Source organism: Oryctolagus cuniculus, chromosome 15 (assembly GCF_964237555.1).
Source record: "Oryctolagus cuniculus chromosome 15, mOryCun1.1, whole genome shotgun sequence".
Lineage (NCBI taxonomy): Eukaryota > Metazoa > Chordata > Mammalia > Lagomorpha > Leporidae > Oryctolagus > Oryctolagus cuniculus.
Window position 1 is genome coordinate 87,106,366 of NC_091446.1, and position 22,730 is coordinate 87,129,095.

A 22,730-nucleotide genomic window follows, 5' to 3' on the forward strand; every position below is an offset into this window, starting at 1 on the left:
GAAGTCCCAAGGCTCCAAGACTGGGTAAATTGAATACAGTGTCACTGGGAATCCTATTTATGTGCCTTTTGTGTGGGCTTCCTGCCAGTTGGACCTCACTTCAGTTATTTGTTCCAGTTCTGGTTGGTATGAGATAAGAATCTAAGACTTTAATTTCAGTCCCTCAGCAAGGAGGATTTGGTTTGGGTGAGTGCACTTTGTGATAATTAATCTTTGGTAAAATATGGGCAATCCAAATTCCATCCAAAAGCCTTCCGAGCCCTATCCCAGCTGATTAGGGCAGCCTATAATTATTATTCTATGACTGAGAACAAAATTGGAAATACTTCATGGCCTTATGTATGTATTAGATTCCACAGAATGAGGTTCATGACTCCTCTTGTTCTCTTAAAGCCAGTTGGAGCTTCCCACAGAAGCCCCTGGTGGAAATGCCAGTGGGGAACAAGAATCATAAGAATAATGCCATAGAACACATCTCTTTATTAGAGTGTCAATGAAAGGCTCGGAAATTTAGGTGAAGTTTTCATTGCAGGGGAAAATATTCAACACCTTTGCTGCAATTAGAGTTTTGTGACTTAAATGTTCAAGTTACATTTTTCTCCTTCAAGTTCCAGGTGAATTGTTGATGTGATAATTTAATACTTCTTATATTTTCACTAAAAGTTGTGTTTAATTAAACTAAGAGCAAGAAATAATACTAATTAATTAATATTATTAAAATGAAAGTAAAGTTTATAGCTGATACAAAACTGCTTGATTTTTTTCTGGTGATATGTGTTATACATGTGTTAAACTGTATACATGTTTTATTTTGTGTCTACTTATAAAAATTCCCTTCAGAGCTGTGTTTTAATTGGTTTACAGATATTCAATACATAAATTAAAACTATTAAATTAAGCTATATGTCTTTTAGTACATGGGACTTCTAAAAATCTTTGATGAATAGCTAAAGTGTGTTGGTAAAATAAAGATGTCTTGTGTTTGTTAACATATGTTTGTACATGTGCTTACTGGATCATATTGATATCTGTTAGATATATAAGATCATAAAAACAAATGTAACCAAGATTGTGTCAAAGTATAATGGTGTTCTATGCTTCAAGGATACAAGTTTAACTAGACTATGCTTGCCTGATATTTCAGCTTTCATAACTAATGTCAAAAATTTTATTAAATATGTTAGATGAATGTAAATGTGATAAATATTTTTATATCAATTTAATGACTTTTGGTTTTGTAAATTCTGTAAAAACAGTATATTTTGATTGTTAACAAGTATGCTTGTATAAATTGTTGATATACAGCATTTAAATGGATTATCTGAAGCCCCATGTTTACAGCAGCTCAATTCACAGTAGTTAAGATATGAAGTCAATCCAAATATCCATCAGCTTGGAGTAAAGAAATTCTGGTATATATACATGATGAAATACTACTCAGCCATAAAAAAGAGTGAAATCCTGATTTTACAATAAAAATGGATTCATTTGGAGACGCTCAGTGAAATATGCCAAATATCATGTTTTCCCTAATTTGTGTTAATATAACAGCACCCTAAAACGTAATATATATTAATGAAATTTACATTTGTAAAGTTGATGATTGTTTATAATTTATAGTACTTATGTATACTCCTGAGGAACAGTGGTTTTTCTACTAACTACTTGTTGAATTTCTTTTTTTAAAGATTTTATTTGAGAGTTAGAGTTACAGACAGTGAGAGGGAGAGACAGAGAGAAATGTCTTCCTTTCATTGGTTCACTCCCCAAATTGCCAGAGCTGCAGCCATCCGAAGCCAGGAGCCAGGCACTTCTTCCTGGTCTCCCACATGGGTGTAGGGGCCCAAGGACTTGGGCCATCTTCTACTGCTTTCCCAGGCTGTAGCTGAGAGCCAGACTGGAAGAAGGACAGCTGGGACTAGAACCAGTGCCCACAAGGTACACTGGCACCACAGGTGGAGGATTAACCTACTGTGCCACAGCGCCGGCCCCTGTTGAATTCTTTATTTAGTGCAAGGTTAAGCTTGTGCTTATAAAGTAAATTGGAGGTATGTCATTGCAGAAACTCAAAAACAAATAAGGAATGAGGAGTGAGGGTGGGAGCAAGGGAGGTTATGAGGATAGATAGGAAATATTATTTTCTTCAAATTGTACATAAGAAATATATGAAATTTTTTCCCTTTTATACATTTTAAAAATTTAATTAAAACTATTCTTAAGTGATAAGCAATTCAAGACTACTTCAAGGTAACTAAGGGCAACAATTCTATATGTAAAAATAAACATTAAAAAGAAAAAAGTAAAAAAAATCTAAAAATCTCAAAGAACCAACAAATTTAAAAGGAAGAAGAAAAATATATAAAATAGAACGAAAAGCTATATGTACATTTGTTAAAAATGTTTTGCTCTTAGATATTTTAAAGGGATATTTCTAAATAATTAGAAAAATATAAAATATAAAAGAAAATTAGGTTATTAGTTCTAAAAATATTTTTAAAATATAAACATAAAAATATGTTTTGATAAGTAAAGTTATAGGATATATTTTAACTAATGATAATAATAATTATCTTATAAATAAGTAAAATATATTAATAGCTTATAAAAATGAAATCCTTTGAGAGATTGGGGTGAGTAAGATTAAATAAAAATGATTTCTGTGTTTCTAAAACTCAAGCTTTGGTATGAAAAGTACACTAACATAAAACTAAAATTTAGTCCCCTGTGTAAAACCATGATTTTCTTAAAATATTGTTAATAATGGGTTTCTATGGCAGAATAGGCAAAGCCACTGCCTGTGATTCTAGCATCTCATGTGGGGGCTGGTTTAAGTCCCAGCTTCTCCACTTCTAATCTAGCTCCTTGCTAATGGCTTGGGAAAACAGCAGATGACTCAAATGCTTGGACCCTGCCACCCACATGGGAGATGTGGAGGGAGCTCTTGGCTCTTGGCTTCTGCCTGGCTTAATTTTGGCAGTTGTGGCCATTTGGGGAGCAAATTTCTACAGATGGAAGACCTCTTTCTCTCTCTCTCTCTCTGGCTTTTTTTAATCTCTTTCTTTTTTGTCTCTGTCTCTCCCTCTGTAAGTCTGCCTTTGAAATAAATACATCTTTTAATAACCATATTGTTGGAAATAGTTAATAAGTCTTGATTTTTAATTTTAAAATATTTATTAATATATTTTCAACTTTTTGTGAACTCATATTCTTCTTTCTTAGTTTCCATTTCATTGATAACTCTCCCCTCAACTTTAAAATAAGATTGATAGATTTACTTGAAAGGCAGTTAAGAGAGAGAAGGAGAGACAGAAAGATCTTCCATCTGCTGGTTCATATTGCTACAAAAGCTGCGGCTAGGTAGATACAAAGCCAGGAGACAGGAGCTTCTGGGTCTCTAACATGGGTGTAGGGTCTCAAATACTTGGGCCATCTTGTGCTGCTTTCCCAGGCACATAGCAGGAAGCTGGATCTCAACTGGAGCAGCCAGGACTCAAACCTACCCATATGGTATGCTGGCGTTGCAGGGGATGGCTTTCCCCACTATGCCATAGCTCTAACCAAAACCTTCTTTTTGATTTTTAAGAGGAATTTATTTACTGGAAAAGCATAATGACAGAGACAGATCTTCTATCTGTCAAATGGCCTTGACAACCAGATGTGGGCCTGGCTGAAGGTAGGAGCTACTTACATCATCAGGGCCTCTCATGTGGGTTGCAGAGACCCAGGTATTCAGGCAATCCTTTGCTGCCTTCTCAAGCACAGAGCAGGAAGGTAGGAAGCAGAGCAGCCAGGACTGCAATCAGCACTCTAATCTTGGATAGGAGCATATCAGGTGGCTTAACCTGTGGCTCCACAACTCCAGCCCCCTTTCCTCAAATTTCTAGGCAGTTCTTGTAAGATTTTATCTCCTCCTTGGTTCTGACTCTGTTATAACCAGAAACCAAAAATGCTTATCTTAAAAGCCTCGGAGAGTGGCTTGTACTGTGATACAATATATTAGCTTCCTACTAATGTACCTTAGCTTCAAGGTAAGATTATTGATATGTATTTTAAAAATAGCTGTTTCAAATTAATTCCTTTGACAATGCTTTCCAAGTGAGAGCCTAGAGCTCCTCAAACAGTCTAGCTGTCATTCAGTAGAGATGATTGCTTATTACACACCTTAGATTATATATATGGAGTATTGCCAAATTGTAAACTCGTGTTAAATTTAAAGTTAATCTTCACATAGGTATATTATTGATATAAGTACCCAGTGATATTATGCTCAATAATGTCTGCTGGTCCTGTTGTGATGTTACCTCTCATGACTGTTATCTTGATGATAAAACTCCCAGGGTCTGAAAAAATCCTTGGGGTTGACCCTGCCTTCACAAGTCCCAAGGCCTCAAAAATTAGTTTTGAAAACAATAGTGTGCTTTTAAAAATACCAAATACAATATATATATTTAAATACATAACATTGGAAAATTAAGAAATTTTTTTTATTTACTTGACAGATAGAGTTAGACAGAGAGAGAGAGAGAGAGAGAGGTGTCTTCCTTCCATTGGTTCACCCCCTAAATGGCTGCTACAGCCAGAGATATGCCAATCTGAAGCCAGGAGCCATGTGCTTCCTCCTGGTCTCCCATGTGGGTACAGGGGTCCAAGCACTTGGGCCATCCTCCACTGCCCTCCTGGGCCACAGCAGAGAGCTGGACTGGAAGAGGAGCAACTGGGACTAGAACCCGGCACCCATATGGGATCCCAGTGCTGCAGGCGGAGGATTAACCAAGTGAGCCATGGTGCCATCCCAAGAAATTTCTAAATCTGAGCTTAATCTTTAATAAACAAACTTTTCTTACTGTACTTATACAGACAGCAATAATATGTCTACAATTACATTGCTTGTTGTGTTCAAGATACAACTTGACTTATACTATTGTTAGTTTATTGTGTATTCTTCCTTTTGATCATTTTACCCATCACCTCTCAGAATTCTGCAAAAGAGAATTCATAGCCAGATTATGCTGGCCCAAAAAAACTCTTTTATGTTTTTTGGGCCAGCATAATCTGGCTATGAATCCTCTTTTGCAGAAAAGAGTTTGAAAAATACTTCTGTTCTTATCAAAATAATGTGTCAATAAATATAGCTGTCACCTTCTTGGCCAGTAAACTGTAACTCAAATTTTAACCATGGTGACTTTTTTGCCACCTGCAATTACAATCCAAAAAGAATCAACAAATATATATGTATATATATATATATACACACATATACATATATATACTTATATATATACATATATATGCACCTGACAAAATGAACCAGCTAAATTATCAAAAAATTCTGATTAAGAAAAGCTGACAGATTAATAAAACTGCTACTATAGATCACACAAGCCAAAAGTACAAGTTCATAGAGACTCAAACTGGTCAACATGTACGTTTCTGTGTCTTTTACTTAAAACATCATTGTTTCTCTACTTAAATGTTTTCTCACAAGGTTAGAAATTTACTGTGATTTCTAGAGTTTATAATACTCTGGTGGACTATTTTTTATAAACAAAAGCAATAACATTTATCTTTCCTTCCTACTAAACTCACCCTAGAGAAACAGTGACTTGATCAGCTCTTGTCCTGACTGTTGATGTACAATGTAATACTTTATCCATTTTAGTATTTTCTCTTTGTTTTGTTCTAGTACTATTGGTTGAACTCTGTAATTAACACACAATTATTCTTAGGTGTTTAAATTTTAACTAAAAGTGATCCATGTTAAATATAAGAGTGGGAATAAGAGAGGGAAGAGATATGCAATTAGGGACATGCTCAAGCTGACTTACCTCAAACGGTAGAGTTAGAAACATACCAGGGGATTCCAATTCAATCCCATCAAGGTGGCATGTACCAATGCCATCTCACTAGTCCCAGTCATCAATTTCTGTTCACAATTGATCACACTGATAGGTCTAAGAGTCAAAGAGATCACACAAACCAGACTAGTGTCTACTAATACTAACTGAGAGAATCAAAAAGGGAGAGAACGATCCAACATGGGAAGCAGGATACACATAGAATGGCAGATGTCCTAAATATCACTCTGGCCTCAGAATCAGCCCTTAAGGCATTTGGATCTGGCTGAAGAACCCATGAGGGTATTTTAGGAGGAGATGTACAATTTGGGACGTGCTCAATTGGACTTGCCCCAAATAGTGGAGTTAGAATCGTGCCAGGGGATCCCAATATAATCCCATCAAGGTGGCATGTACCAATGCCATCTCACTAGTCCAAGTGATCAATTTCAGTTCACAATTGATCACAATGATAGGTCTAAGAGTCAAAGAGATCACACAAACAAGACTAGTATCTGCTAATACTAACTGAGAGAATCAAAAAGGGAGAGAACGATCCAACATGGGAAGTGGGATACACAGCAGACTCATAGAATGGCAGATGTCCGAAATAGCACTCTGGCCTCAGAATCAGCCCTTAAGGCATTAGGATATGGCTGAAGAGCACATGAGAGTATTTTAGGCATGGAAAGCCAAGACACCCTGGGAAAAAAAAAGAACTAAATGAAAGATCTCTGTAAGTGAGATCCCAGTGGAAAGAACGGGGCCATCAAAGAAGGAGGTACCTTTCTCTGAAGGGAGGAGAGAACTTCCACTTTGACTATGACCTTGTCTAAATAAGATCTGAGTTGGCGAACTCAAGAGGCTTCCACAGCCTTGGCAACTCATGACTAGAGCCTAGGGAGATTACTGACGCCATAAACAAGAGTGTTAATTTGTTAAGTCAACAACAGGAGTCACTGTGTACTTACTCCTCATGTGGGATCTGTCCTTAGTGTGTTGTCCAATGTGAAGTAATGCTATAACTAGTACTGAAACAGTATTTTACACTTTGTGTTTCTGTGTGGGTGCAAACTGATTAAATCTTTCCTTAATATATACTGAATCGATCTTCTGTATATAAAGATAATTGAAAATGAATCTTGATGTGAATGGAATGGGAGAGGGAGCGAGAGGTGGGAGGGGTGCGAGTGGGAGGGAAATTATTGGGGGGGGAGCCATTGTAATCCATAAACTGTACTTTGGAAATTTATATTTACTAAATAAAAAATAAATAAATAGAAAAAAATAAACTCACCCTAAATTCAAAAACCACATAATGAGAATTTTTGGTTTACACAACAATGTAATTATTTTCATTTAAAAATATGCTCTCATAATAAAATACAATTTAAATACTGATTAATCTAAAATAAACACAAAATGCCTTACTTCCAGATCCAAGCATTTCAGCAAGTACATAAAATAATCCTTTCTTAATAGATCTTGGGGCAAGCATGGTGGCATACAGGTAAAACCACCATCTGTGGTGCTTGCACCCCACATGGGTGCCAATTTGAGTTCCAGGTGCACTACTTCCAATACAACTCTCTGCTAATGCACCTTGGAAAACAGTGGGGGATGGTCTAAGTGCTTGGGCTCTTGCACCCATGCGGGAGACAGAGAAGAAGCTCAAGAAGCTGTCTTCAGCCTAGCCTAGGCCTGGCCATTTTGGCTATTTGGGAAGTGATCCAGCGGATGGAAATTCCACCCCACTCCCATCTCCCTCCCTCCCTCTGCCACTCAAATAATTAAATCATTTATAGAAACTTAGATTTTTTAAAAAGTTTTATTTATTCATTTGAAAGCAGAGTTTCAGAAAGGCAGAAGTAGAGAGAGGTCTTCTATCTACTGGTTCACTTCTCAAATGGCCCCAACAACCAGTGCAGAGCTGATCCAAAGTCAGCTTCTTTTGGGTCTCCCACACAGGTGCAGGGGCCCAAGGACCTGGACTATATTCAGTTGCTTACCCAGATGCATTAGCAGGGAGCTGGATCAGAACTGGAGCAGCTGGTACTCCTGGTACATCCTGGTACAGGATGCTGGTGCCACAGTCAGAGGCTTAACCCACTATTCCACAGCACCAGCCAGAAAATGAGATCTTAAAATTAAATAACTAGGTACTATAGTATAAAAATAAAACTTGAGTCAGGTTTTCTAATTTAAAATATTTTCTAACTCTCAGAATAAAATGTGAGGAATCAGTTTTTCTTAATATATTTATGCAAACTCAACTATACTATGCCTATAATTAGATTGTTTATGGTGTTTAAGACACAAACTTGATTTGTCGTCTCTTGTTGGATTGTTGTGTATTCTTCCTTTGGGGCTTCATGCCCCTCATCAGTCAGCATTCTACAAAAGTTCAATTCCCACCAAGATATTTCTGGCCTGATTCTGACACATTGGCTCTTGACTACAGAAAAAATTTAAGGTCATTTTAGGAATAGACTACAAGTATTATTTGGTCTAAAGAATCATTCTTCAAGGGACTGGCGCTCTGGCGTAACTGGTAAAGCTGCCTCTTGCAGTGCCGGCATCCCATATGGCGCCAGCTCATGTCCTGGCTGTTCCTCTTGCAATCCAGACCTCTGTTGTGGCCTGGGAAGGCAGTGGGGGATGGCCCAAGTGCTTGGGCCCCTGCACTTGCGTGGGAGACCAGGAAGAAGCACCTGGCTCCTGGCTTCAGATTGGCGCAGCGCCAGCTGTGGTGGCCATTTTGGGGGTGAACCAATGGAAGGAAAACCTTCCTCTCTGTATCTCCTTCTCACTATCTGTAACTCTAACTCTCAAACAAATAAATCTTTAAAAAAAAATCATTCTTTGAAAATATTTGTTACTCAAATATATAGCTAAAGACTGACTTTTTAATTTTTTTAGATTTATTTTTATTTAGTTGAAAGAGTTACAGAGAGAGGTAGAGACAGAGAGAGAGGTCTTCCATCCACTAGTTCAATTTCTAAATGACTGCAATGGCTGGAACTGAGTCCATCCAAAGTCAGGAGTCAGGAGCCAGGAGCTTCTTCTGGGTCTCTCAAGTGAGTGCAGGGGCCCAAGGACTTGTGCCATCTTCCACTGCTCTCCCAGGCCATCACAGAGAGCTGGATTGGTAGTGGAGCAGCTGGGACTAGAACTGGCACCCATATGGGATGCTTGCACTTCAGGCTGGGGCTTTATCCCACTACACCACAGTACCAGCCCCGTAGACTGACTCTTGATTGTCAATCATTTCCTTCCCAACAAGAGCAAATACTAGAACAAAGTCCATCTGGACCAGAAAAGCAAATAGAACCTGGAAACAGGATGGAAAGCAAATCAGTCATGTTTTTGTAAAAAAAATAGGCAAAGAGAAGGGGATATAAAAGTTAAGATAGTAACATTCTGATATGAGAATATGAAAACATCACCTTCCCAAGTTCATCAAGTAGCGCTCTGTAGAGGTTGTAGTCATGGCAGATTCCTTTTGCATATTGGATATTCATGTGTAATCACACTTTTTATATATCCTTTTGGCCTTATATAGTTTAATTTAATGTTGGCATCAACATTATCAAATTCACATGCCATTGTGCCCTTATGCGCTCATCTTTGTGCCTCTACAGCAACCAATGTCTTGGTCACCAACAGACCCACTTTCTTTGCTAACTGATCATGACTCTGCTATTTAAGGGCTTGGGTCTAGGCCATTATTGTCTGTAAATGCCTATAAGCAACTGGTGGGAAGTTCTAGATGAGGTTAACATAAAACACTACAGTATCTTCTACAATATTACATAAAATAGATATAACTTAGCCTCCTTGTTAACTAATATGTTCTTCAAATGTTCATTATGGTGATTTTATGCCATTTGTCAGTTCTGGTTAGTCTCTAAAAACATGTATAATCCATAAAAATCTAAACAACTATTTATAAACACAAATTTCTTACAAAGTGAACTAATTAAAATTTTCAAACAGGAATTAATGAACATAACATTATTCCACTAACATGCATCATTTATTCTTAGGTCAAAATTGAACTTTTATGATGTTGAGTATCCAAAAAAAAATATGTTTAACTTTTGCTTGACCAGCAAACACAGGCACAAAATATGTCAATGACTCTGAAATGAGTTTTAACTTTTATCTATCACCAAGGTTAAAACAACCTAGCTGATACTTAGGTCACATGAATTGCTGCATCCACTCATCAGCTAACATAGAATGTTACAAAAGCCAGTGACAGTCACACACAAATTTTATTGAAAATGAGAGACAGGGCAATGGGTCAGGACTGACACTCCTTTCCAGAGTGCAGTGAGTTACACAGCTTTTTATAGTATACTGTCCACTAGGGCTTACAATTTCAAACCCCTGGTATGTATATGTATATGGCAGTGAACAATAAAAACCCAGAATATTGTTGTAAGATAACAGTTAACAATAACAAATCCAGGAATGATAACAAATCCAAGATACAGAAGTAAGCTTATAGTGCATGGTGCATTTCTGTCAACTTAGGCAGAACACTTGGGTTGTGCCTTTTCTCAGTTCCTGGAATTTGGTCCCATATAGTTTCACAAGATATACTCTTAGCTTTTAGCAAGCAAAGGTAATATGTACAGAAGCAAGAGATCTGCAGTTAGCTGTTCGCCACACTTACTCCACTTTGCTTTTGACTCTACAGAATCAAAAGATATTTGGATTAATTTAATAGTTTTAATTTATGTGAGCACTCATTTACCTGTGTCAGTTAAAACAGAGCTCTTGGCCGGCGCCGTGGCTCACTAGGCTAATCCTCCGCCTTGCGGCACCGGCACACCGGGTTCTAGTCCCGGTCGGGGTGCCGGATTCTGTCCCGGTTGCCCCTCTTCCAGGCCAGCTCTCTGCTGTGGCTAGTGAGTGCAGTGGAGGATGGCCCAAGTACTTGGGCCCTGCACCCCATGGGAGACCAGGAGAAGCACCTGGCTCCTGGCTTCGGATCAGCGCGGTGCGCTGGCCGCGGCAGCCATTGGAGGGTGAACCAACGGCAAAGGAAGACCTTTCTCTCTGTCTCTCTCTCTCACTGTCCACTCTGCCTGTCAAAAAAAAAAAAAAAAACAGAGATCTTAAAGGAATTTTCTTCCCATTAAGACATAATATACAACATATACATATACACATATGTAACAAAAATCATGAGACAGAATAAAGTCACTTCTGTAACAAATATTTAAAATATTTAACTACTTTTTAAAATTATCTACATACCAGAATTACTTCTTCCTCTTAATAATCTTAATTAACCATATTTTGTTCTCAACTGGGAATGGCAGGGATAAAAGCTTTACTTAAACATTTAGTTTGGAAAATAACTTAGTCATCCTAGTAAAGGAGTTGAACATACACACGTGAAAAGAAAATCACATCTTCATTTCAAATTCAGTTGGCAGAAATACTTTGTGTTGCATTATTTTTATGATTCTTGTTCTCTGTTGTCAATTGCTCCAGGAGATTCTGTGGCTCCTGGCTTCAGATCAGCCTATCTCTGGCTGTTGCAGCCATTTGGGAAGTGAACCAGAGGATGGAAGACTTTTCCCTCTGTCTCTCCCTCTCTCTCTGTCTGTAACTCTACCTCTCAAATAAATAAATAAAAATCTTTTAAAAAATATTATCTACACCAGTTGGTACTGGAACAAATGACCTAAACCAAGTCCAAATGGCATGAAACCCAAATGTCAGAGAAAGAGGATTTTCAGTGGGTATCACGTTTGATCTAAGCCGTCTTGGAGCCTCTCAACTCCCCTGCAATACCATTTCTTTGTATCAACAGATATTCAGAGGGAGCTGATGCCAAGGTAGGGAGAAAAGGGAGAGTCCCCAAGAAAGGATTCTTGGCAGCTGCTTGGGCTGTCTCTGAAATCCCTGCCCCAGGGTCAGCTCATATCCAGCAACCACAATATGAGAGCCTCACACCCTTAGGAAGAGTTGTGCCAAGAGGACTGGGTTGTGGATTTAGTGATCTGTTTCCTAACTGAGGGGAATTACATTTTCCAGGAGGAGAAAGAACATACAGGGGATCATCACAGCTTCTCCCCCAAATTCCATGCATGAAGTCTGGATTCTTCCTGAGAACCTGTGCATCCTAACCACATAATTTGGAAAAATACAGAGCTTTAGGGCTGAGCCAAAGTCACCACATTCAGGAATGAGAAGATATTCAGTGTTCCATGCCAGCTGCCATCCTGCAAGCAGGAGGCAACTAACCCCACATACTCGCCATACTCCAGATTCTGAGCTGTCCAGGCATCCTTTTGTGGGCTTTTGCCATGAGGGAACTTCACAGAATGACAAAGACTGAGCCTTGTGGAACCCCCTTAAGCAGCAGACTGGACAAGCTGTATTTAGCAGCATGAAGAAAGACTTCATGTTGCTCTTCATTGTTGATCCAGTGTGTCTGGACAGTTTGCTGAGCCAGTGAGCAGGCATCATGTCAGAGAAGATGCAACCAATCAGAGTCATACCTACTAGATTTCTATGAGGGGTGGGGAGAAGGGGTGCCATTCATCCAGGCTGTGCTGATGGGAGTAGTGAAGGTTGAGTCTTGGGCTCAGGTCTGGAGGTGCTCACCCTCCTGGGGCCTAGCTCTCCTAAGAGCAAGGGCTGCTGTCACCTTCCTGATGACTCAACCACATGAGATTAGGGAATCTCTCCTACTCTCCAATGTCTATGATTCTGCTGGGATCTTATGACCTGGAGCTTCCAATAAACTCCATTACAAGAGATGAAATTTATGCAAAATTTATGCAATCAAATAAATTCTGAGCTTTTCATTTTCTTCATGTTTTTGATTTAATTTTGTTTTAGGTCATTTTGTTTTTTTAATGATTTGAAAAATATTTAATGATACTCTATAGAAGTTTTCTAGTCTGTATTTTGTCCTTTAAAATGGCTTTCTATTTTTTCCTGCTGGTACATGGTAAGCCAGTTGATATATGTTGATCTTGTACTCACTAATATCAGTTATTTCTCTTATCAGTTTATAGTTTGTTTTGGATTACCTCTGTAAGTTGTAGACTCAACCATATATATTGAAAATTTTGTTGCTTAATTGGGTATAGAAGGAGCATTCCTCAAGACAATCAAGGCAATTTATGAAAAACCCACAGCAAGCATCATCTTGAATGGGAAAAAGATGGAAGCATTTCCACTGAGATCTGGTACCAGACAGAAATGCCCACTATATGGTGAGTATTGCTATTAAATATAGTACTGGAAGTTTTTGTCAGAGCCATTCGGCAAGAAAAAGAAATTACAGGGATACAAATTGAGAAGGAAGAAGTCAAACTATCCCTCTTTACAGAAAATATTATTATTTAGGGGATCCAAAAAACTCCACTAAGAGGCTATTGGAACTCATAGAGGAGTTTGGCAAAGTAGCAGGATATAAAATCAGTGCAGCAAAATCAACAGCCTTTGTATACACAGACAATGTCATGGCTGAGAAAGAACTTCTAAGATCAATCCCATTCACAATAGCTACAAAACAATCAAATACCTTGAAATAAACTTAACCAAGGATGTCAAAGATCTCTACAATGAGAATTACAAAACTTGAAAGAAATAGAAGAGGATACCAAAAAATGAAAAAATCTTCCATCTTCATGGATTAGAAGAATCAATATCTTCAAAATGTCCATTCTCCCAAAAGCAATTTATACATTCAATGTGATGCCAATCAAAATACCTGTCCTCAGATCTGGAAAAAATGATGTTGAAATTCATATGGAGGCAAAGGAGACCTCAAATAGCTAAAGCAATCTTGTACAACAAAAACAGAGCTGGAGGCATCACAATACCAAATTTCAAGACACACTGCATGGCAGTGTAGGGGTAATGGGTAAAGTCACCACCTGTGATGCTGGCAACCTATATGTTTATGCTCTGTCTGTTCCATTTCCAGTCCAGCTCCCTACTAATGGCCTGGGAAAAGCACCATAGGATGGCACAAGTGTTTGAACTCCAGCCACTCACATGGAAACTGGAAAAATCTTCTGACTCATGGCTTTAGCCTGAACCAGCACCAGCTATTGTAGCCATCTGGAGGGAGTGAAGAAGCAGATGGAAGATTTCTCCCTCTGTCTCTGTCTCTTCCTCACTCTATGTAACTCTGGCTTTCAAAAGAAACAAACAAATCTTTAAAAAAATGAAGTCTGAGTGACAGGAAGGAGAAAGATAGATAGTTGAAGGAGAGAGAGAGAGAGAGAGAGAGAGATCTTCCATCTACTAGTCTACTCTCCAAATGGCCATAATAGCTGAGGCTGAGCCAGAACAAATCCAGGAGCCCAGACTTCCATTCAGGTATCCCATGTGGGTGTAGGGGCCTGGGTACTTGGGTGATAATTCCAATGCTTTCCAACATGTATTTATAGGGTGTTAGATTGGAAGAGGAGCAGTAAGGACTCAAATAAATGCTCATACAAGATGCTGGCATTGCAGGTTGAGGCCAAATATTTGCACCATAGTGCTGGCCCTGATTTTCACAGATTTCTATTGGTCACTATGGATGTCATGTAGAATGCTTGTTTTCTTGGGCCCCTGCACTCGTATGGGAGACCTGGAAGAAGGTCCTGGCTCCGGATCGACTCAGCTCCAGCTGTTGCAGCCAATTGGTTCTCCTTTCTCTGTGTAACACTGACTTTCAAATAAATAAATAAATCTTTAAAAAAGAAGCATTGCATGAAGTTGAAACTGTACTTAACAGAATCATATACTTCTCCCTGGGTGAGAGGCAATTGCACCACACTGACAATGAAGCCCAATGCTAAATCCCTTTGAGTGCAGATGCAAAGAGATATTCATAACCATGGCCTGAAAATGGCCAATAAGATATCCTGCTCCCGTTCTTTTTTTTTAACTTTTATTTAATGAATATAAATTTCCAAAGTACGATTTATGGATTACAATGGCTTCCCCCCCATACCGTCCCTCCCACCCACAACCCTCCCCTTTCCCACTCCCTCTCCCCTTCCATTCACATCAAGATTCATTTTCGATTATCTTAATATACAGAAGATCAGCTTAGTATACATTAAGTAAGGATTTCAACAGTTTGCTCCCACACAGAAACATAAAGTGAAAAATAATAGATGATCTTTTTAAATGATGATGAAATCAGATCAGACCTATTGTCATGTTTAATCCCAGTGAGAGTCAAGTTAGGAATTGATAATTTCTATTTTTTTTTTTACAGAAGATCAGTTTAGTATGCATTAAGTAAAGAATTCAACAGTTTGCACCCCCATAGAAACACAAAGTGAAATATATTCTTTGAGTACTCGTTATAGCATTAAATCTCAATGCACAGCATATTAAGGACAGAGATCCTACATGAGGAGTAAGTGCACAGTGACTCCTGTTGTTGACTTTACAAATTGACACTCCTGGGGTCTAAGTCTCCCTTTAAGTCCCTTAACAAATCTTTTAGATAAACCGGTGCCCTGTAGTTAGGTGCATATACATTGATAATTGTTATATCTTCTTGTTGAATTGATCCCTTAATCATTATGTAGTGCCCCTCTTTGTCTCTCTTAACAGTTTTTGTGGTAAAGTTTATGTTGTCCGATATTAAGATGGCTATGCCCACTCTTTTTTCATTTCTGTTGGCATGGTATATCTTTTTCCAGCCTTTCACTTTCAGTCTGTATGGATCTTTGTTGGAAAGATGTGTTTCTTGTAAGCAGCAAATAGATGGGTTTTGTTCCTTAACCCAATCAGCCAATCGGTGTCTTTTAACTGGACAGTTCAGGCCATTCACGTTCAATGTGACTAATGATAAGTGGTAACTTTGCCCTGCCATTTGCCAAAGATAAGTTCTAATATATGCTTTGAATTCCCTGTGATCTTTTGCTGTGAGCTTTCCTTCCTTTACCTTCTTTCATATTGATGACCGTGTTTCTTTGTTTCTGTGTGTAACACATCTTTAAGCATCTTTTGCGGGGCTGGACGAGTGGCGACAAATTCTTTCAATTTCTGTTTGCTATGAAAAGTCTTTATTTCACCTTCATTCACAAATGATAGCTTTGCAGGATATAATATTCTGGGCTGGCAGTTGTTCTCTCTTAGTACCTGGGCTATATCTCGCCATTCCCTCCTAGCTTGTAGAGTTTCTGATGAGAAGTCAGCTGTGAGTCTGATTGGAGATCCTCTGAGAGTAATCTGACGTTTCTCTCTTGCACATTTTAGGATCTTTTCTTTATGTTTCACTGTGGAGAGTTTAATTACAATGTGTCGTGGTGAGGATCTCTTTTGGTCGTGTTTATTAGGGGTTCTGTGAGCTTCCTGTACTAGGATGTCTCTGTCCTTCTCCAAACCTGGAAAGTTCTCTGCTAATATCTCACTAAAAAGGCCTTCTAATCCTTTCTCCCTCTCCATGCCTTCAGGAACTCCTAGAACCCGAATGTTGGGTTTTTTAATAGTATCCTGAAGATTCCCGACAATATGTTTTAGATTTCTAATTTCCTCTTCTTTTCTTTGGTCTGACTGTATCCTTTCCTGTTCTCTGTCTTCTAAGTCTGATATTCTCTCTTCTGCTTCACCCATTCTGTTTGTAAGGCTCTCTATTGTGTTTTTCATTTGATCTATTGAATTCTTCACTTCAGTCACTATCCCAGTTTCCTGTTGTACTAGTTGTTTCGTTTCATTTTGGTTCCTCCTTAATATTTCGTTTTCATGAGAGAGATTTTCTATCTTGTCCATTAAGGATTTCTGTAGTTCAAGAATTTGTTTTTGAGAACTTCTTAATGTTCTTATCAATTTTTTGAGATCTGCTTCTTGCATTTCTTCTATGTCATCATCCTCATAATCTTGAATTGGGGTGTCTTTTTCATTTGGGGGCGTCATGGTGACTTCCTTGTTTTTATTACCTCGGTTTTTGCGTTTGTTATTTGGCATATTGGAGATATTTGGTTTCTTCACTGTGGTGCTTTTTCTTGTTATACTATGACTCTAGATTAAGTGGACTATCTGTTTTTGATGGAGCCTTAGGGCTTGAGATGGGTGTGGCCTGAGAGCTCTGTTTGGTGTGCCAAAGGTGACACTCCCAGGTTAGGTGTGGTAAATCTCTCTCTCTATCTCTCTCTTTTTTTTGATTCAAAAGGGAAGTAATTCTGCACAGCTGAACGAAGTTGGAGGTAGTTAGCAGGCAAATGATATACCCACAGGAGCCAGAGATCGGAAGCTCTTTCCCAAGGACCACACAGGGAATCTGTTCTGCCCTCAGAGTGGGCTCAAATTCTCCTTCAGTCTCCCACTGGGTTGCCAAAGTTACAGTATTGTAGCGTCTCTGGAGAGTGCTCACATGAATTCCGTGAGTTCTCTCCCCCACCGTCTCTTTTTTCACAGTCTCAGTTCAGTAGCACCACAAATTTACTAGGTCCTAATCTCCTGTTAATTCACCCCGCCCAGAGTCAGGTTTTTCTGCTAGGCTCAGGGCCGGTGCAGACCTGAGGTTGCTCTGCTTATGACGTATGTCCAAGATGGCGCCTGCTCTTTGTCTTGCTCGCCCTTGAGAGGTGAGCGGAGAGAGAGAAACCCGTGTCCGTACCAGTCACCTTCTCTCTCTCTCTCTCTCTCTCTCTCTCTCTCTCTCTCTCTTCCAGTTAGCCTGGTGAACTTCCCCCCCCCGGGGGGTCGTTCCCTCTAGTCTCCTCTCTCTGCTTGCCTGCCAGTGTCTTGGGCTATTGAGGTTCGGCTCACCTCGCGTTCCAGCGCTGGTGTGTTGAGTCTGCCGCTGGTGTCCCGAACTGTGGGCTCCCACGCTCTCTACGCAGGTCCGCTGTGAATCACGCGTTCCGGAAGAGTTTCTTCTGCTGTTTCCTCCCCTACTCTTCCTTGAACCTGCAGTATCTCCACTTTTATTAAACTCTCTCTCCCCGGACTATCAGTGTGCTCCCTTCCTATTCCGCCATCTTGCCTCCACTCCCTGCTCCTGTTCTTTAAAAAAAAAAATGGAACACCCAATTGTGTTGGTGAAGATACAAAGATTTTCAGCCACATGTGCACTGTTGGTGGTAACATAAAATGGCACAACCACCACAGAAATACAGTGTCTCTAAATTAAAGTAGAATTTTTATATGTTCTGATACTCTCATTTCTGAGTATATGTCTAAAAGTATTGAAAGTTCAATATAAGCAAAGTATAAATATTATTCACCACAGCATAATTCACTGTAGCCAAGAAGAGACTCCTGGTTCCTGGCTTCAGATTCGCTCAGCTCTGGTTATCTCAGTATCTTGGGTAGTGAATCAGTGGATGAAAGACCTGTCTCTCTGGCTCTACTGCTCTCTGTAACTCTGTCTTTCAAATAAATAAAATAAATCTTTAAAATAAATAAAATAGAATACTAGAAACAGAAAGTAGAAGAGTGGTTATGGATGGTAGGAAGGGTATGCTATTCAGTAGAAATGGAATTTTTAGATGAAAAGAATCTTAGAGATCTGGTGTGTGTGTAGACACATGTATATGTCACTTATCTTAGAATGACAATTGCCCTTGTGAGATACAGTAGTCAAGCCCTCTTCTATGTGATGCTGGATAAGAAAAGGGCTCCCTCTGTTGGTCATATGTCACTCTTCAGGTGCTTGAAGTAGGGTGGCAGGCTATTCCCAAGTGAGTGGAGTCATGACTGGTATTATCTAGGAATGTTGGGGAGATTGCAATGGTGTCTCCTTTCTCTCTCCAGTTTGGTCTCCTTAGTTATCACACTCTATTTGGGTGAGAATACAGGAAGATACATCAGTCTTCTGAGTTTATGATAATGCAACTGCAGTTGAGTCCTGTGAATTCATCCTTGTTTGTAAGAAAATGGGCAGCCTCTCATCTTGGCCTGAGATTTCAAAATGCATCCAATAAATACATTTCTAGCTTTATTTTTGTAGGACCCTTGTCTAAGTATAGCAGGCCAGAGGATGATGAAATATTTTTCCAACATTTACGTTAACCTTTCTTCATGAAGAATTTTCCTACAGAGAAAAAACATGAAAGACTGTGATTTTTCTCTACTATATCATGGAATTGCTAAGGAAATAATTCTGTTATTAACCATTGGAGTGACTGAATTGAATTTAAGTGAGTGGTGAGCAAAGGAGATAGAGCTGAGTGAAGGCAGAAGTTCACAGTGCAGTGGGGAGACAGAAACTTCTGCAATGAGCTCAATCAGTGTTAGAGGTACTAGGAGAGGTTGAGCAGCATTGAGTGAGGGATAAATGAAAGGGTTGGATAGAAGAGCAAGATGGAGTTATGCATTTGTGTTCACCATTTTATACTTAAAAAATTTATGGGATATATTGGAACATTTGGATAAATTCTTTTTTTCTCTTTCAACATTTCATTTATTTTATTTGCAGTTTGCATTCAATGCAAATCAATTCCATAACATGAGGAATTACTATGAATCAAAGCATAAGCACACAAACATATATGCAATCCAAAATAGAGGAACAGCATTTAGATATGAAGTAAAAAGTCACGTTCATTCACACACACAGTGGACTCAGCTCTGGTCAACCTGGTTGTTCCCAGAGAGGTTTGTAAAGATGACAAAGTATGATGTGGGGAATAAGATTTCTGCCAGAGCACTCTTAGTGAAGACATTTTCTTCCTAGTACACAGAGTGTGACCTCAGGTGCTGATTAAGGATAGCTTATGACCTACTAACAAGAAGAGCATTGAGCCCTTGTGAGAACTTAGGCTTCACAAGAACATGCAGCTGCTTTCTCAGACATGCTTGTTAGGGTCTGCAACCATGACTAAGAACTACAACCAAGACCATGCTGAGCAAAGAAAGTTTTATTAGGGTGAAGAACTGCCAGGAGTATCCTCAGAGAGAGAGGCACTCTGGGCTCAGGTGTAGGGCTGGGGTTTTCTAGGGAACTTGTCCCAAGGGAGGTGGGAGATAGGTGGGAGATAGGTTGGAGCAGCCAAACAAAGGGGTGTGGGATGTGGGCTGAGCAGCTGGAGAAGATACCTGACACCAGGAGGCACAGGATGTCCGCCTGTTTTATAATAGGGGAACAGTTGTGGGAACAGTGAGGCACAGAAAGTCTCTCAGGCCTGATTTGTGGGAATGATGAAGCTCTCCATAAGCACAGCACCTCTGTGTTTTTGCTTTCCTGATGCCAGGAAAGAGTGGGGGAGATGGCTCAGACCAGTGTGGATTCAGGACTCTCACAATGTTTAATATGTCTTGCTAAACATGTTTCAGAGAAACCTTAGTTCTATGAACACGTGCACATGCTCTACAATAGGCTGTTATAATCCTTATCAGTAAAGAAAACACATTTGGTTGGTCTGTGCACACTTTTTGGAGGAAGAGACCCCATGTCCTGTTTTTGCTTTCACTTGCACACCCCAACATGTGACCTTGGTTATCCAGACTACTGTGACCAAATTAGATATTGGAACATCTAAGCATCAGCGTGTGAGCATGCAAACTAAAGATTTCAGGGATGGTCTGGTTTTGAAAAGATTTCCATGTATCAAGGTAGTTGTAAAAGATTTGTTGTAGAATAAAGTCAACTATTAGGCTTAAAGCTCCCTGTCACTGGTTCACACCCCAAATATCTGCAATGGTCAAGACTGTGCCAATACTTAAGGTGGGGTCAAGTACTCTATATAGGTTTCCCAAATGGGTGGCAGGAACCCAGTTAGTTGAACCATCACCATTGCTTTCCAGGGTCTGCAGTAACAGGAAACTGGAGTATGGTTCTAAATGAAGATATCAAACTTATGCATTGTAATGTAGGATTCAGGCATCTAACTACCAGACCTGCCTGCTCCTCTTATCCATATTTTTTAAAATACATGTAATATATGAAGAGTAGTTTTATTTACTTTCAGCTGTGGATTTAAGATTTTTTTAAGATTTATTTATTTATTTGAAAGAGTTACACAGAGAAAGCAAGAGGGAGAGAGAGAGCGAGCAAAAGATCTTCAATCCACCGTTTCACTCCTCAAATGGCCACAATGTTCTGGCTGGAACCAGGAGTCAGGAGTTTCTTTCAGATCCCTCACATACGTACAGAGCCCCAAGCACATGGGCCATCCTCCACTGTATTTCCAGGCATATTAGCAGGGAGATGGATTGGAATTGGAGCAGCTAGGTCTTGAACCAGCACCCATAAGGGATGCTGGTGTCACAGACAGTTTCTTTACCCACTATGGCACAATGCTGGGCCCCTGGCTGTAGATTTAGAAGGCATGTAACAATAAAAAATAATGTTACATGACAATTTTTGGAATGACTTTTGAGATGACATTAAATTGGAAATATTCTATTTCCTATTTAGCAGATAGACTGGATTAAGAGGCAAGGAAATGGAACTAGCACTATGGCATAGAAAGTTAATCCTTCTCCTGTGGTGTTAGCATCTGATATGGGCACTGGTTGGTGTCCTGGATGCTCTCACACAGGAGACCCAGAGGAGATCCTGGCTCCTGGCTTGGGATTGGCCCAGCTCTGGCCATTGTGGCCATTTGAGTAATGGACCAGATGATGGAAGAACTCTCTCTCTGTCTCTTCTCTCTGTCTAAAACTCTGACTCTCAAAAAAATAAATAATAAGAGTAACAGATACAAGGAAAATAATAACTGATGATTGGAAACCCCAGAGAACAGTGAAGGAAGTCCTCACCACAGAAGAAATCAGGCTAAGACCATCATAGTACAGCAATTCAGGAATCCAAGCCTGTCCAGAACTGCTTCTTATTTGTGACAGTGAACACAATGGTGAGATAGAGATGAAAGAGCTGCACCTGCTGAATCCCAGGTTTTGTATTTAGATTGCTCAATCTGAATAGTGCTGGTCACTGTTTCATCCTCTCCACCTTAACACAAACAAACATAAATCCCATTTACTATTTGCTACATAAGGAACATCATATACTTTAGCTCTTTGCCTCTTCCAATGTTCAGTCATTTTGTGGAGGAACCTAATGTTCATATCAGAGAACAGTTAACTCATGGTCATAGTTGATATGTCAGAATTAAGTCATGTTTAGCTGCCTCATAATGAGTTAGGAGATGCATTTGAAACTGATAAGGAAATAGTTTTGTATTCTTAAGTTCAAAAATTTATAATCATGTATAATTTCCCACTTTACTCAGACATCTACAGGTTATTTCACAGCATAGCTGTGACACTCTCATATATTGATATCACTGACTCTTCAGATTGTGTACATATTCCAGTGATTGTGTGGGAAAGACATGTGGAAGGCCAGCATAGGGAAATATTTGAGGGTAATTCCAACCATGGTTTAAATTTTCTATCCATAGAGCCACCTGCTTGATACAGTTATAACCTTCTCTCCTAGCCATTGGTACAGATGGCCTTGGCTGAGCAAGGATGTCCATATTTTAGGAGTTACTCACATTCAAGGATACGATTATGGATGTCACCACACAAGCTCAGGCCCTGCTTGAGACATCTGAGGGAAAGCTGTATAGGATGTGATTCTGAAGAACATCTGTTTTATAAGTATTAAGACATATGGATTCTAATTCAAGGAAGAGTTTTTAGGAAAAAATGTAGCATTCACTTACCTAACATTTTATCCCTCAGGTATTCACCCAAGGGAAGTGAAAATACATATTATAAAACATTTTGCCAAATCTGCCAGTAGGCAAGGAGACAAGACCAGATAGTCCTGGATTATGTAAAACAAAAGGTCATTAATGAGATTAAAATAAAATCAGAGAGATGTTTTTCAGATGCAGAATAGGATTGCAAATTGGGAGACAGATTCAGTTTAAAATGAACCATGGTTCTTCTGAGGTGAAGCAGGACTGAGGTTTTTATAATAAGGAAAGGGAGGGTAATTTCCAGCTTTGCATTCTT